Genomic DNA, 16113 nt, shown 5'->3' with positions numbered 1-16113 from the left:
TCTGGAGTTCAAGTTGTTGCATTTTCTCTGAACTTGACAACAACACAATCAGGTTTTAAAAGACCTACAGTTGCCCTGTGTCACAAAATAGCGACCACTTTTATTACATGCTTTTTTGTTATCTTTTTTTTTATTGTGTCCATTATCCTGTCAGTAATACAAAGCAGGAGCTACAGCTTTTGACAGTGACAGATGGCACTCTGTTTGCGTAGCTTGGAGAAGAAGCAGGAGAATAAATAACTTTTTTGATCTGGAAAATTACACAGTCCTGTAGGAATAATAACAAAAGTAAAGTTTATTATGTACTGGTGACTGCAATATAAAAATAAGAAAGTACATCAAATAACATTATTCCTGTATTAAGTCGCTGAGAAAGGGGTTGGCATGCAGGACTGCTACAGAGAAAATGATTCTCAGCCTAATTCTCTTATCTGCTGCTGATTAGCTGCACTGCAGATAATCAAGAAGCACAATTGATAACCTGTTCTCCTGCAGGCTCAGTTCTGTCTGCTTCTTCACAGCTACACAAACCCAACTACACACATCCTAATGTGCTCCCTAATGAGATGCTGTCCTTCAGTGCAGTCAGAGCTGCTGTTTGAAGTTTTACTCTCCCAGAAACCATAATGCTGACAGCAAGGAGACTGGGCACAGAGCCATAAAGCCATATGCACATGCAAACATGTAAGTGCAGATACACACATGCGTGCTGTAATGTATGCACACCCACACACAGGCACCCATTCAGAAGTGGTACTTGAGCGAAGGGGGAAAAAACAGAGGAAAGTGACTCATCTCTGCAAAATACACCTCATATGACATCAATTCAAAGCCTTTAATGGAGTTCACTGTACTGTAAAATTATGTTAAATCAAACAGGCTGTAACAAACTGTTTCATCTCAGTAATGTCACATTGTTTATTCCACTAGTAAAGTGTTTGATATAAGCTTATATTTCTAAAGGTAGGCTAAAACAGAATTTCTCACTAGTAAACTTCAAAAATAATATACTGCAGGCACACATTTGAACTCCTGTATGTTAGTTTAACAGTGTCCCAACTTAAGAACAGAGGGCAATAAGATTTAGTGGGTAACCCAGATTTATATCATGTATATTATGTCCACGCATAATGCTCTTTTGAGTGGCTGGTGGATGTCAATAAAAGGCTCTGCACACTCAGACAGGTGTTTTCACTTGTTGCTGCTCAGGTTGAAGTTACTGTAGGTACGTTCACGTTCACTTGGACCATGCAAATGTGCACCTTTCGGCCGATAGAAACACTGATTCAATACGTTTGGGAATGGAGTGTGCCATCACGGTGTTTAGTGCAATTTTATACTACCAGACTACAAAAAAAGTACAGCATAGCTCTCATACAGCGTGATAGTTTGTGATAGTTTTGCCCAAAATAGGCCTTTTTCACCACAGACATTTTGACTCATCATAGTGAGAAAAGCACATATGTTATTGATAGGGATGGGGATTGAGATCCGATTCTGCAAGGACCCGGTTCCAAATTTCTCAAAACCCGAAAATCAATAAGGTCGGAGCTTATCGATACTGCTATCGAGACCAACAGGTCCTATAACACAACGTTATGTCTCGAGAGACGAGAGTCATGTTGTTTAAATCAAATCACTGGTGCACAAACATACATCGATCTAATAAAGTTTTTGTATTCAATTGAATTGCCTGCCAACCGCCGTTAAACTAAATGAAGAAGAATTGAATTGCCTCACGCCCTCGTTCGCTTCATTCTCATTTGGTCACTCATTAGGTTGCTTGCTAGGATGGCTGAACGTGCAAAGCTGTCAAAGGCTTGGCTACATTTCAGTAAAGCCAACGATAAGGAGAAAGCGTAATGCCATTTATGTTCTAAGTTAATTTCTTGTGTGGGGGGGGGTACAACGACAATGCTAAAACACCTCAACATTGCGCATCAGTTAAGATATCGGCCAACTCCGGTTGCCGTTGTGGGACAATCATCCTCCTCCACTCAAGGTATTCATGGTGCGCGCACACCAACTTCCCCCAACTAACAAGTCCCATTCGCTGACAATAATGATCCAATTGATAATAATCAAAAAATATGCGATCTCTTAAAGTGACAGTACAGACATAAACCAACAATTTAGTGTGAAAACAAAATAGTTATTGAAACATAAACAAAACAGTTATATTAATATTTAGTACATTTTACCAAATCACTTGCCTTCTGTCTGATAGAAGAACGTTTGGAGGGCCCAGTAATGAGTTGTGTTTAATGATAGGCCAAAATATGTTTAACATTCGCAAACTTCATTCATTTAGATGGTGCTCAGCTCAAGCTCACCCCATCTTTATTGCTGGAAAAAATTTGTCGACCATTTATTGCTGCTGATTTATTACTTTACTATTCTCATAGTTATAAATTATGTTGAAATGGCCCTGTGTATTCCTTTTCAAATAAATGTTCAGCATCAGCAGTATTTATTGAAGGATAGGCAAATTTCATTCTGTTCAGAAATCAAACAGTCACAGACTCACAGTTAAGCAATAAAAGCAATACCAGTTCTGTTAAGAATTTATAATCCCTAGTTACTAATAGCATTAATGATGACTACGTTCTATCCAAATGTACCAGTAAGTCATGGCAGTGTGACAGTGAACCAGCATGAACAATACAAGGACGCTGAAATTGAAGCAGCTAAATGGTATTCAGCCATCGTTAATTTGATTATTTACATTGTTAAAGATTATAATAGTGGTTTCCGACCTTTATGGCTTTTGACCCCTCACAAAAAAGCAGTGTTTAGATGGGGCCCCTTTTTCACATTTCAGATGTCTATGAGTTGTTAGCAGTTCTACCAAAGAGACATTCTCCCCCTAAACATCTTAGGTAGTTTCATTTACAATTATCCAGTATTTCACAAAAAGCAAAGATTAGAGAAAAGTCCAAAAAATGTGTATAGAACAATCATCTCATGACCCCTCAGATGTATCTTTTTGTAACTCACAAGGTGTAGGCTATTTATCTGCAAGTAACCATAGCTGCAATACTTGCTTCACTGTTAAAACCTACAGTGAAGCTGTAAACTATGAGTCCAACTGAATGCAAAATCTATGGTAAGTGGCTATGGTATAAGTAGGATGATTCACCTTAAAATCTCCATATTGGCTGATACGGCAGAGGAAACTCCTTCATCCGTCACCTCCATCTAGTCCATTATTTTCTTATATCAGGGCACCTCATCATGTGTTATCGCTTACACAACACACACACCGGAAGAGACTACGTGGCCCTCTCTCTGTATTGTCTAGTTAATCCAACTTTGGACAGAAAAGAGGGATGCATGCCTGTATCAGCTGAGGTGGTGATGGATAAATAGGTGAATAGGGAGGATAAATAAATAAAATGACAAATAGATGGGAGGTAGATGGATGGAAGACAGTTAAGTGGTTTTAGCCAATTAGAGCGGGAGAGTAGATAGATTGTGCTTACAGACACCAGATGCACTGAAGAGCGCTGGCGTCACAGCAGGAACAAAAGACTCAGGAGAAAGGAGGGAGGGGAGAAGAGAGTGAGGAAATGAGGAGACTGAGGCTAAGAATAGTAGTACAACCTCGAGCCAGCACAATCACTCGGCCCTCCGTGCTATTTTTTACTTTACTACGGTGCCAGCTAGCACTCGTCTGACATCTTTCTCTCCTCTCTTTCTATATCACTCTCTCCATCATTTTTCAAAATGTAAGGCCAACTTTGTCCCGTCGACATCAGCGTTCCTACGAAACAGTCAGTGCATTCTGTGACCTCTGCCAAACCACGCATGGTAGGTACAACTCAAACTGTTGTATGCAGTGTTCAGCCATGAATGTGGACTGCAGCTTCAAAAACAAAACATCTACAGAGAGTTACTCAATTGATACTGCTTCACACTTGACATCAAACACAAGACACTAGCGGGCGTGGAGGTAGAACAGAGTGAGTGGCATGCTTCTGAGCTCCACTTTCTTAGAGCTTCTCCACTGACGTAGGTTAATCCTTGAGAGGTTCCACTGGGAACTCTTATGTGCTCCTCCAGGGGATGGATTTCAAGGACGCACAAGACAGAAGTAGGATTTTATATGTAAGGGTACAAGTGACGAGTAGCTGCAGGAATTACACCTGTGTGTGTGCACATGCATAGTCTCTACTTACCACAGTCTCATCAGGAAATGGTGCTCCATGTCTTCAGGTAGAAACGGCCGGCTAAATAACTTGCTCTCAATCCCTCTGCAGAAAGGAAGAGACAATGGAAACAAGAAAAACATCAGGGAAGTACAAGCTGCAAAAAGCTCACATGAGCTTATTTGTGCAAATGCTATTGTACCTGCCAGGAAGCGTTTAGCTCTGTCTGTCTTTCATTTCTCTAAAGTACGTCCCTCCCTCTTTCATGGGAAAAGCACCCCTCCCCGTAAGCTCCGACCTGTAAAATAATCCCTGGCGGTGCCTGAAGATGCAATGTGGTGGAAAATGTGCGGCTGTGCCTGTTGGTCCCGAAACAAGAAGCTCCCCTGACTGCCTGGCTTATGCTACGGCTCCCTTGCTTGGAGCGTTAGGCCCTGGACCCACAAATGGAGGGACGACGGGAGAATATGAGGAGAGGAGAGCAAGAGAACAGTGGAGAGAGCAAAATTAGTGATGGAAATTAAGGGTTGGGAATGAGGGACGAAAAGGAAAAAAAGAGAGTGAAAGAGGAGGGGATGACTAAGAGACTAACAGCTTAATTGAGTGTGTGCTGCGTCCAATTCCACCTAAAGGTAGGCCGAATATGTGAAATCACTTAGACTTCAGAAAAGAAAAAAAAACCCACACTGAGGTTTACACAAAAATAACACTGTGAATGTGTCACCTGATGTGTGTATGTACCTGTGTTTCTACCAATAGAGATAATGAGACAAAAGAAAGAACATAGCATTGTGCGTCCGTCCTTGCTGTGTCTGAGTGAGCTGAATGCTAAATGCTATTAAGCTAACTGTAGTCGCATTATAGGATGCCACAGGATTCCACACACTTAATTACCCTTCCAGTAGCATTAGCATTAGCATTAGTCCAGTGATTACAATAAGATGTTAGCATTAAATCCCTGGGCTTTTTTTCTTTCTGTCATATTGTGCCTCATTATAGCTAACGCACACCCTCAGCGTGTGTTAGTTTGAGGCTCCATGGCAACAGCGGCCACTATACAGACTACATTTACACAGTTTGAACCCACGTGAGGAATCATCTACAACATGACTGATGCATTCCTACAATTCCCAAATGCCACAACAAGAGCCTGATTTCATTTTAGCAGCGTATCACCTGGTAATTATGTTTTGATAAGCAAAATAAAGTTGTGCCATACGCAATCACATTCAGAGACCGAAGGGCATAGTCCATGATCACAGAAGGATTTAAATATGCATTGTGTGACATGAGGCGCTGTATCCTTGCCAATCCTACACGGAGGATCTGCCGCTGTCGTTCGTCAAGTGGAGCATGGCAGATGCTCTCACGAGCTCCCATTGATTTGCCGAAAAGTGTGTATGTATGTGTACTTGTGCGAGTGTATGCGTGTGATGTGTCGCTAGCTAGCTGCAGAGATAATTAGAACACAACTCTTTTGCTGTCCCTGCAGGCCACTGATCCAGCTGCTTTCATCTAATATAGGTCAGCTGTGACAAAGCCCTCAGCATGGACACTGATCAGCTCTGCTAGCTCTCTCATACACAAAATATGCAGTTAAACTCCTACACAAACACAAACAGGAGAGGCACGCTCTCTCACATGCATGTTGATGGTACATACAGTATGTATGGTGCACATACAGTAAAGGCATACACAGAGAAACATATGCAGGTAAATACCCACACTGCGGCCTTTACATTAATGATGGCAGTCACAACGGGTGTGTGGTTTCAGAAACACTTTCATCTGCCCACCAGTTTCCAGCTACTGCAGAAAAAACACACTGCCCAATTCACAAATACACCTGAGAGTGCAAATGAGTAACTTCAAGTCAGCATCTCTCACAGCAAAAGAAAATATTGCCCGACATAGTCAATGCAAATTCATTCACTTGCTCCAAAATCAATACCAGACTGGAAATTGTCTTTAGTCTCTGTGACAGTAAGTACATGTGTATAATACTCTGTGGTATAAGAATTGCATTAGTTTATAGTCATTTGTGGTACTGGGATGTAATGGATACAAGTACCACAAACACAAAAACACTAAATTAAAACTGGGCACAGCAAGAGATGTAATAAATAAATTAACACTACAGTAGGCAATGCATTTACAGTATGTAAAAACTGAGCCATCAAATTCACAAAGTGGGCCTGCAACAGTGAGTAACCTTCCATTCTCAATAATTGATACTACTTTCATAATATTTTCCCAGATAATTCTGCTCTCTAGTATGTGCATTTATAATAAATGTGGAGAAATTGCTCATATGTTGCTCTGATGAAGATATGAATTACTGAAATGTTAGAATATTATGTTATGTTATTCAAAATTGTCATTTCAACAGATATTTTGTTTGACTGTTTTCTGATTATGTGTAAAGTTGACTAGTGACCCTTTAAAACAGCTGTATATACATCATGGCTGTCATATCATATAACATTTCATATCATAATACATTCAGTTACATAAAGTTTTATAGTTGTCAGGCTGTTTAGACTTTTTGTTGACCAGTAAATGCCTAGAAATCTTGTCGTTTTGCTCAGCTTTTCTGTGAGTTTTGCAGTTTATCCTCTCTCTCTTTCTTCTTTCAGCATAGCTGGAAGAGTAAATTTATTTGAACACTCTGTTCTTTGGCAACAACTGTGGGACTCAAAGTTCTCCTCTGCATAACCTCTAAAAATGCAGAGAGAGGGCTACAGCTTAGTTAACAGTAAATCCTCAATATCCTCATCGACACTTCCAGATATGCATATACTACAGAGCAGAGCTGCATTTTGTCGAACACTCAGACTCACTCTCTGTACTTCCACACCAACTTTTAGAATCGTATATAGTCCAGCCACTACCTGCTCCCATAGGATCACTGGTCACCAGGGGTCACCTCACTGAGGGTCTGAGGCCAAGACTGCAGAGCTTGATAGGATGTAAACTGAAGAGCTGCTTGGATGAAGAGGAACGAGGTAAGAGAGGAGAAAAGCAATTCTTTTCTTTTTTCTCTATGCACTACACACTGTTGCCCCCCTTTTTCAAAGGCCACATTTATTAAGTGCCACCACTGATATACAGAGGACGACTAAAGAGTGACTGCTTCACCTCCCCAGGTGCTTTGTTCAACCTATTGTATTGATGACCAACTCAACAGAAAAGCCTCATTATCTTCTGTCCGCTTTACTGGAGCAGCCTCACTAATGGGGCAATAATTGGTGCAAATTACAAAGTGAACAAGTGGTGGTGTAGCCTTTGGGATGGCTTGACTGAGAGGCCTACGCCATGTCGCATTGCGGGAGATCTATGCATTCTCTTGACTCTAATCACCACTTTTCTTCCTCATTCAGCCTCTCTTTATTTTTTCTCCCTACGCATGCCCGGAGAGTGCAAAGCTAGCAAGTGGGATCATGCAGAGCTTTTAACAACTGCGGCTATTTATGCAAATACAATCAATATTTGATAGTCCCCTTCACTACTGACTCTCTCTCTCTCCCTCTCTCTCTCTCTCTCTCTCTCTCCCTCCCTCTTACTTCCTCTCTCCATCTCCCTCTCTAACAAGAGACTGCAGTAGGGGCCTTAATTAGGGCCAGACATGCACCAAGGATTCCCCACAGGGCTGAGCAGCAAGGCCAGTTCATACCAGGCCAGGAGAGGACAGGTTTGGCCTGACCGCTGCAATCAGGAAACAATGAGAAACCACAGAGACAGTTGCCGCACAGTAATCTACAGCAGCGCTGCTTAACTTTAATAGCTCTATTGAACTAGCCTCTGGTGATGAAACACACCAGTATTTGTTATATACAGCTTTTCATTTGTTTAAACTTGGCATTATTTTGTAAGGTGATGAATTGTTGAGTGAATTGACAGTTTACAAAGCCCCATCCCCCTTAGTTACAGTTGCTACGCCTGAAAAGCTTTTGGTTCTCAGAGGGCACATATACAGTTTACAGTGATAATAGTGGCAGACTTTCATTTTTTTTTTTCATTTTAATCTTTTTAAACTATGGGTCAGATAGAGGTAGACAAAAGCAAGGCTTATCATTTCTAGCCAGCGACTGTCGATTTTGCTGAAATGACAACTGTCTCCGGCAGATTTTATTAGCTGTAGCTAGCTAGCTAATTAAGCTAACGTTAGAGGCATTAGATGGTTGAAAACGCTTCTTTTTAATGTTTCAAGCTGACTCGTTTTAAAACAAGAATCTTGTAAAAAGGGGCTCTACATACATGATACTGTGCTAAAAGATTGAGGCTCATGGTGCATGTCCCAGGCAAACAGTCAGCATCCTTACCAGTTGATGATCCATGTAGAAGACGTTTCTTGTGTTGCAGTGAGCTAGTTAGCTAAGTACGATAAGGAAAAATGTAGGATCAGATGATATTCATTCTAACATAACCTGTTATTTGGCTGCTTAGCTTACATCCTTGTTTGTATATATTTTCAAAGAGTATGTTTTCACTTTGAACGTTATAAGACTAAACTAAGGATGAGTTTAGAAGACCTAATGCTAATTTACCTGCTTGTTCAGATTTGAGAAGGAATAGCTGATATTTTGTATATCAACGGTAAATAACAGCCAATGTCGATGTACTTATTCCAAAACGTCATTTCCACTCATGTTCCTTTTTTGATCAAATTTCTTTTTTTAAACAATGTTTCCACAGCATTCTAGGCCCATGGAAATTACAAAACTACATTCATCTGACACTAAACCAGGAAGAATGTTGACCAGATGACAAGGCTTGTGTCCAACTGACAAATTCCTCATAAATTTCAAGAGCTGAGAGAGAGAGAACATAATTTGTATTTGTTAAAAAATTCCTCCTGTGGACAGAGACAAAGCAATATATTGAGAGAAAGTGTGAAAGATGTGAAATGTAAGTATACAAAGGCAGCACCTGAAGTCACAGCTGTATTTGACAACTGCTGACGCTGTGATGAACTGGACATACAGCTCAACAATTACTCAAGAAGTGTTTTTTTTTTTATTAAAGAGCCTTTGAAAAGAGCATTGTATTACTGTATTCTCAACTTTGGGGCAAACGCTAAACCCAAAGAGCACTATGGCTTAGTTCCATTTGCAAACCACTGTCCTGCATTAAGGACATGGCACATAGAGTCTTATTAACTTCTTAGGGATTTCCACAGGATTAGGTTCAGACAACCCAAGCAACTTCCTTAACTTGAGCCATTTCCAATTAGATCCTATTAACAGAACACTGACTTGAGCTCTGCAAACACTCTATAGGGGATTTACGTCAGCTTAACAGAGGGGAAAAAGTTTAATAACAGTTGCATGTATTCCTTCCATATAGGCAGTATACACTTCCGATTTTCCTCATTCCAGCGCACCATGAAGTTGTGTGATAACCCCCGGATCAACGCATATCTTTGAGTGAGACATACAGTTAAGTATCATGCCTATCACACATACATACTGTAAGGATCATGCTAATAAGATCTCTAGGAGATCATGTATGCTGTAAAGGCCTGATGCGTCCTGCCTGCTGAAAGGAGCTCTATTAAGCTGCAAGTGAGATGACACAGCTTTAGAGACTGTATGGGTCAGGCTTTCTCAGAGTGAGAAGGGAAAAAAACGAGATAGAAAGAGAAGAGAGCAGGGAAAGGAGGAATGCTTGCTTTTCCTTGTTGATCTATGAGAGCAGATCCAGATGTAGCAGATGGATGAAAAGCAATAAAAGAAAGATGCTTGAGGAGAAAGGTAGACATAATGAAGTAGGAATGGTAAACTTTGATGAGAGGTCGCTAAAATGAACAGAAAGGAATTTTCTTCTGCTTTTTCATACAGACTTTAGTCTAAGGGCTGAACTTATAAATGCAGCAGTATTTACATCACCAAAATCAATGTATTTCAATGGAATTTCTGCAATTAGTAGACTTGCTAGCATTTACTTGTGGAGGCAAAGTACATTTGCGCAGTGCTGACATGTAGAAATTCAACTTTGGTGAAGTCTGACACACAGATTTGTACTCTTATCCAAATTGCAAACCATTTTGACAGTGCTGACCTTTGAGAGAACTGGAGAGTCCAAAATGGAGCAAGTTATCACATTAGTTGTGTCGTACCATGCAATTTTATGTAGCAGGGGAGGTGGCTTTGCTAGATTTGGGTTCCTGGAAAGGAGAAGATACCTGATCTTCTTTTCAGCTTGTTGTCAAGCTGGAAATGTTGTGTTCATTATTGACATTATCTCTGCCTGCATCAGACACTTGTAGCTGATCAATCACAGTCTTCCATGTTGTATTTCCTTAGTCCTGGCATGTAGTTATATATAGCTACGGTGGCTTTGTGCGTAGCTACGCCATAACCACTTAATGCATCACTATGAATCAACCTTTAAGATCACTTTATCACCAAGATGCTGGCACAACTTCTGAGTACAAATAAATGAATTTCACTGTGCCTATTTCTGACGTGACCAGCACTAACAGAAGAAGGATGTATGTGGGCACCTTGACTTACAACGAAATGCTAATAGCATCAGAAGACTGATTTGTTTTGGGTTGTGACACAGAACAGTTGTTTGCTGTTGCACGCTGTTCACATTGTTCTACATGTTCTTGCATGAAACCAAGGTTGCATTAAATGTATAACATCAGCACCAGTGGACACCTTCACACTGTTGGCCTCCACACGACCTTTTTCAACACCAGGACTGTCACCTTGCCAAATCCTCTCCACATGAGCAGCTGGACAAGTAGACACACACACACACACACACACACACACACAGGCAACTGGATGCAAAACAAGCACCTCCATCTCTTGTCTTAATGGGTTTTAGACTCTGTTCTGACTGTACACAAATCAAATAAATGTACCGGCTCGAGGCACGCCTGCAGACACACTGCACATTAGAGTGAGGTGGTAGTTATATGTTGCTCTTAAGCTGGCACAGAACTGCATGCATAAATCTGAGGGAGCACCGCTGAGCTGAACAGAGGAGGTAAAAGGAGAGAAGGGCACAGGGTGGTTGAAAGGAAGGTAAAAAGCGTGAGAAGGACACAAGGGGAAAGGTTGAGATGGATCAAGGAAATGGAAAGCTGAAGCAGAAAAAAGAAGGGATAAAAGTTTTTTTTTCTGCTTCACTGGGTTTCATTCAAGTGAAGCATGTGTTACATCAGTGCACGTGTGCAGGACTGCATGTACTGTAAATGTGTATACTGTACATATGCTTATATGAATGCATATGTGTATGTGTGTGCGCAGACGCAGCTGTGCTTTGCTTTACGGTCATGTTTCTTTATGGGTGCACTCACACACATGTTCCCTGTGGTCTGGGCAAAACACTTAAGAGCCCAGCTCCCTTTCCAGTACTCACCTGACAGCTCACCATTTTTCATAGCATGTCTACTGCGCTCTCTCTCTCCTTCTCTCTCCCTCACCTCTTAAGGATCCCTTGGTTCTCATTAGGCCATTCCTTGGCAGCAGCTGGATACAGTAAAGGAGTGTTTCTTCTTCCTTCACTCTCTCTCAATCAACCTCTCACCCTCTCCTGCTCACTCCTCTTACCCTCTCACTACCTTCCACTTGTACAACTTAAACCTCTCTTTGCTTCCTTCCTCTTTCCTCACCCACAATCTGTGCCCCACCTTTCAATTTACTGCTATTCCTCTATCCTTTTCTCTAAATTGCTCGTCTCTCCTAGGTCACAAGAATAGGATGATGAGGAACAACAGAGCAAAAACAACGACCTGAAAATGAATTTGTCGAGTTCAACGTGGCCCCATATTGCCTTCCGTTATTCGGTAGTCACAGGCGGGCGATTTGGAGAATGACTAAAGTTATGATTAATTCATTCCACTGCCACTGGTGAATATGGCAGCAGCAATGATGCCCCAGAGCATCCAAACAATCAGTATCTTTCTCAATGTTCTCAGTCAGACCTGCAAAAGATTTGGTATATGTGTGGGTGTTGAACATGCATACGCATGTGTGAATTTCTAAATGTAATTTTTCGCCTTTGTCCCTTCAACCGAAACCCAATTCCAAGCTTGCTAATGCATTATGGATCATTAGACAAATATACTGACGGCGCACTGATTACAGAAATGAATGATGCATGCTGTTTTGCCCCATTGTGTGTGCGTAATTGTGTGCAGTTGCAATTGTGTGCGTTTAGATGCACACAGAGAGGTCATTTAAGAGAGACAGACTCAAGGCAATGAATAATATGTCCATTAGTGGAAGACTATTGGTAATACGACACAGGGGTTACAGCTGGGGTTTACAGCATCATCCGAAACCACAGCATCAGGTTCCGCTCAAGGTCACCAGCAGTTTAACATCGAGTGTGAATCCCAGTTTTTGCACCGACATGTACAGTTGGAACCATATTTTCTAACCACAAAGCTGCATGGGTCCAAAATAAAAAAGGTAGACCTCGTACCATTAAGGCTGAGTCCTTACTGCACCGGCCTGGGATCGCTCCCAACCCTTTGCTGCATGTCATCCCATCTCTCTCTCCCGCCTTTCCTGTCCATCTCTGCAACTGTCACTATCAAATAAAGGGCAAAAATGCCACCAACTTCCCAAAAACAGAGAGTGCTTTAGATTTCTTTTTCACAAAAGAGCATCAGCTGTTTCAGATATCCTCTCAATGGTCCCATATGCAGCTAAGTGTTTCCTCTGCTTACCTCTATCTACCTACATCTCTACTCTGATCTCTGAATATACATTGGCTTTGAAACAACATCCCAATTCACAGTCGAACAAATGGCTTGACTGGTATTCCACATTTCACTTTATCTGATGCAGTGGAGTTCAGCCAATCAGAGGTGCAGTTTTCCACAGAAGGAGGGGGGTGAATGAATCAGAGCAAAGAGTAGGGGTCATGTTAAGGTCACAGATGATGTCACAGTGGAACGAGTCGCTGCAAGTGAAGTCATCAAAGCCTCATTATTCCTTTCACTCAGGTCTGCTCGGGCAAATTAGCTTCACCACTCAGGTGCATGGATGTGTGTGTGTGTGTATGTGTGTATGTGTGTTCCACAGTCTAATTTGTGCCAGTGCCCAGTGTGAGTGCAAACCAAGCTGGCTTTTGTGTGCTTGCACATGCGCGTATGTGTGTGTATTTGTGTGCACAGGTGCTAATTGAGTTTAAAATTCAGCCGTTCAAAGAAACACACAGCACTTGTGGTCAGATGCTGTTCATGGAAAAGGACACATAATCAAAAAGTGCACCATCAAACAGCCCCATTACAAGTATTAAGAAGGAGGCAGAGAGAGACAGAGCGGAAGAGGGAGAGGAAAGCATCAAAAAAGAAGAGGGAAATATGTCTTTGCTTTTTTACCTGCTGAGCTATCCTCACGATTTACAGTTAATACATCTTTTTCATTTAAACTGAAAGACAGAGAGAGAAAAAGTGACGAACAAACAAGCTGAGTTTATTTATCTTAAAATCATCATCAACCTGTCGTTGTGCGCACCAGCGGAACCACTGGGCGTAACATTCGTCACGGACTGGCTGCCTCCGCTGCAATTTGCATATTCCTGTTTGCATAATGCGCATAGGTTTGTGTGTCTAATTATAGTATAACAAGCATCAAAATTGATTGCTTGCATATCTCTTCTGTTGGGGAGTCAGTCTTGATCTAAACAGCCATTTGCAGTGTGAATGTGTGTGTGTGTGTGTGTGTGTGTGTGTGTGTGTGTGTGTGTGTGTGTTTATTTGCATGTCTTGTTAAAGCAAGTGATCCTGTGACCTTTAAGTGAGGAAGGGAGAAACGTCAGTGATTCACACACACACACATACAAACACAGAAGAACCACACATTGAGTTTCATATTGGGGTAATGCATTGCTTTTTGATTGAAGATTCACCTTATCAGGGGAGCATGTAAAACACTCCATCACATAGAGCTTCGCTAAAGGCCAGCACTGTCACAGCTGCTTTGTGAGTCTCTAGGTAACTGCTGCACATATTTGCCACATATATAAACCCACATAACCTGTATGGACATTCATTCCAGCAAGCATGAAGGCATGGATACGACAACAAAAACATCCAGTGCAAAATAAATGCTACAAACTGCCCTTATATACATGTTCTCTGATGTAAAACACAACTGCGACAAAGCCCTTCTGGAAACTGTGCCTGAATTTAAACATCCATTTTCTGACACGTGTATATTCAGCTTATACCAATTAGAAGGGGAAAAAAGCTGCAAAGACCAGGACTGCACTGTAGATGTCAAACAGACCTACAAGCACACCCAGCAGAGAGAGAAAGAAAGAAAGAGAAGGACAACTAGACACTAATTAGCGGATAGGAGCAAAGCGGCGCTAAGAGTTTTGACAATGAGGAATGTCGTAATTCCGAATCTTTCTTTCTCCCGTCCCTCTCATTAATTGGCTGTCACGCTTGTGAGTGTTTTGATGTATGTCTGGTATGTGTGTGCGTGCGTGCATGTGATGATTGTCAACATCAGACCACAGTGGGCTGCGGTTGCCCCCGGCGATGAGCAGCCGCATCATTAGAGGGAGGTGATTATCTTATTCCGTGTGACGTTGCAGACTACATTGGTGACCAGACACACCCACTCACAAGCTCTCTTTCTCTTTCATTACCAGTTTCTTTCCCTCTGTTTCCATCAATCTGTCAATTTCCCAATCCTTATCCTTCCCGGCTTTCTAACTTTGCTGCTCAGATTATGCCCACGCTTGAACACACAACAGGGGTTGGGAAGTCAGGCAAAATTGCAATAAGTGGAAGAATGTGGAAAATGCAACCCAAGTGATAATGAAGGAAAGAAATGCCAACGTGTGTGTGTAAGCTATGTGTCCCTATGTGTGTATATGTCCACATATGCCTGCTTGTGGGATTGCTAAAGTTTAGAAGACACAAAAAGAGAAGAACGTCATAGAGAGTCCCAGAGAAAAGAACAGAAATTAAAAAAAGCAAAGTAAAAAGAGAGATAACTCATTTTCTCTCCTACCAAGATTCATCTACGCGCTGTGGAATTGTGCTATGTCATCCTTACTGCTTGGGTTGTAGCCCTTAAGCAATACAGGGATTAGCGTAAAATTTGTTCTGTGAAGCTCCTGCTGTACTATGTGGCTGTGAGCTAAAAGAATCTATCTCAGTGCATTATGACCTGAGGGAAAGCTCTGTTAGGAGCAAGGAAAAACAAAGAGATGAGGGTGTTCGGTAAAAACACTTGCTACAGGATTCGGCCTATTAAGTCATGGTGTAAGATCTCTTTCAGTCTTTGTAGACCGTCAAAGGATCGGTGGATAAAAAAGGGTTGCCGTTACCTACATGTTACCTGGCAACTTGGGAAAGCAACTCGACTAGCTTTAGCCATTACATTATGTTCGAGAGGCAGGATTTTATGTTGATCAATTTGCTGTATAATCATTTGCTGCTATAATGCAGAGGCTGACTGAGGGCATATTTTCTGTCAGACACTTCTTGATGCTAGATCTTGCTCCAACCTTGTTACTTAGTAGCATGGAAGTTTTGCTGTTTCTTCCTCTGAATGTGTTTATGAAGTAATTTTCTATCCATTGCCTGCATTTGTTATTTTCTGTTCTTCATACCATTGATTACATGATGCTTCAGGAATGAAAGATGATATGAGAGATAAAAACACTGTACTATTCTGATCTGCATTTCAGTCTCAAACATGTGGCTGCAATCTGTACTAAAAAAGCTGATTTAAATGTTACTGTATTTCTTTTGGTTTGACATTTGATTCTGATTTTGTTATTTATCTTTGCATTTATGCAACTCATATCAGATATGATCGGATAAGACTGGATTTGGGATACATGATTGTACTAACTTGTACAACTGTCATAGCTTAGCCAATCAATGTGACCTTTTTTTGAGCTAATGCTAACATCAGCATGCTAACATGCTCACAATGACAATGCAAAACAAGCTGATGTTTGGTAGATACAGCACCAA

The 16113-nt window shown here is 41.3% G+C and overlaps 1 protein-coding gene and 1 long non-coding RNA gene across 5 annotated transcripts in view; one reads left to right on the top strand and one right to left on the bottom strand.

Moving 5' to 3' along the window:
* The window catches only part of dlgap3 (discs, large (Drosophila) homolog-associated protein 3), a 113980-nt gene that overhangs the window by 51167 nt on the left and 46700 nt on the right, over nucleotides 1–16113 (bottom strand). For 3 of the 4 annotated variants that reach the window (XM_044171298.1, XM_044171297.1, XM_044171299.1), the window contains exon 2: nucleotides 4179–4253. The gene's annotated coding sequence lies outside the window, so the exon portion shown is untranslated. Of the gene's footprint in view, nucleotides 1–4178; nucleotides 4254–4350; nucleotides 4583–11586; nucleotides 15113–16113 lie in introns of those variants that run through there. The other variant, XM_044171296.1, reaches the window with a different exon arrangement.
* On the top strand, nucleotides 4699–11597 carry LOC122864152. The gene is made up of 3 exons (XR_006375152.1): nucleotides 4699–4780; nucleotides 7016–7153; nucleotides 8844–11597. It is a non-coding gene; the product is annotated as an uncharacterized LOC122864152 (long non-coding RNA).

This window comes from Siniperca chuatsi, linkage group LG17 (assembly GCF_020085105.1).
Source record: "Siniperca chuatsi isolate FFG_IHB_CAS linkage group LG17, ASM2008510v1, whole genome shotgun sequence".
Classification (NCBI taxonomy): domain Eukaryota; kingdom Metazoa; phylum Chordata; class Actinopteri; order Centrarchiformes; family Sinipercidae; genus Siniperca; species Siniperca chuatsi.
The sequence above is the reverse complement of the archived record's forward strand: the minus strand, read 5'-3'. Positions and strand labels throughout refer to the sequence as shown.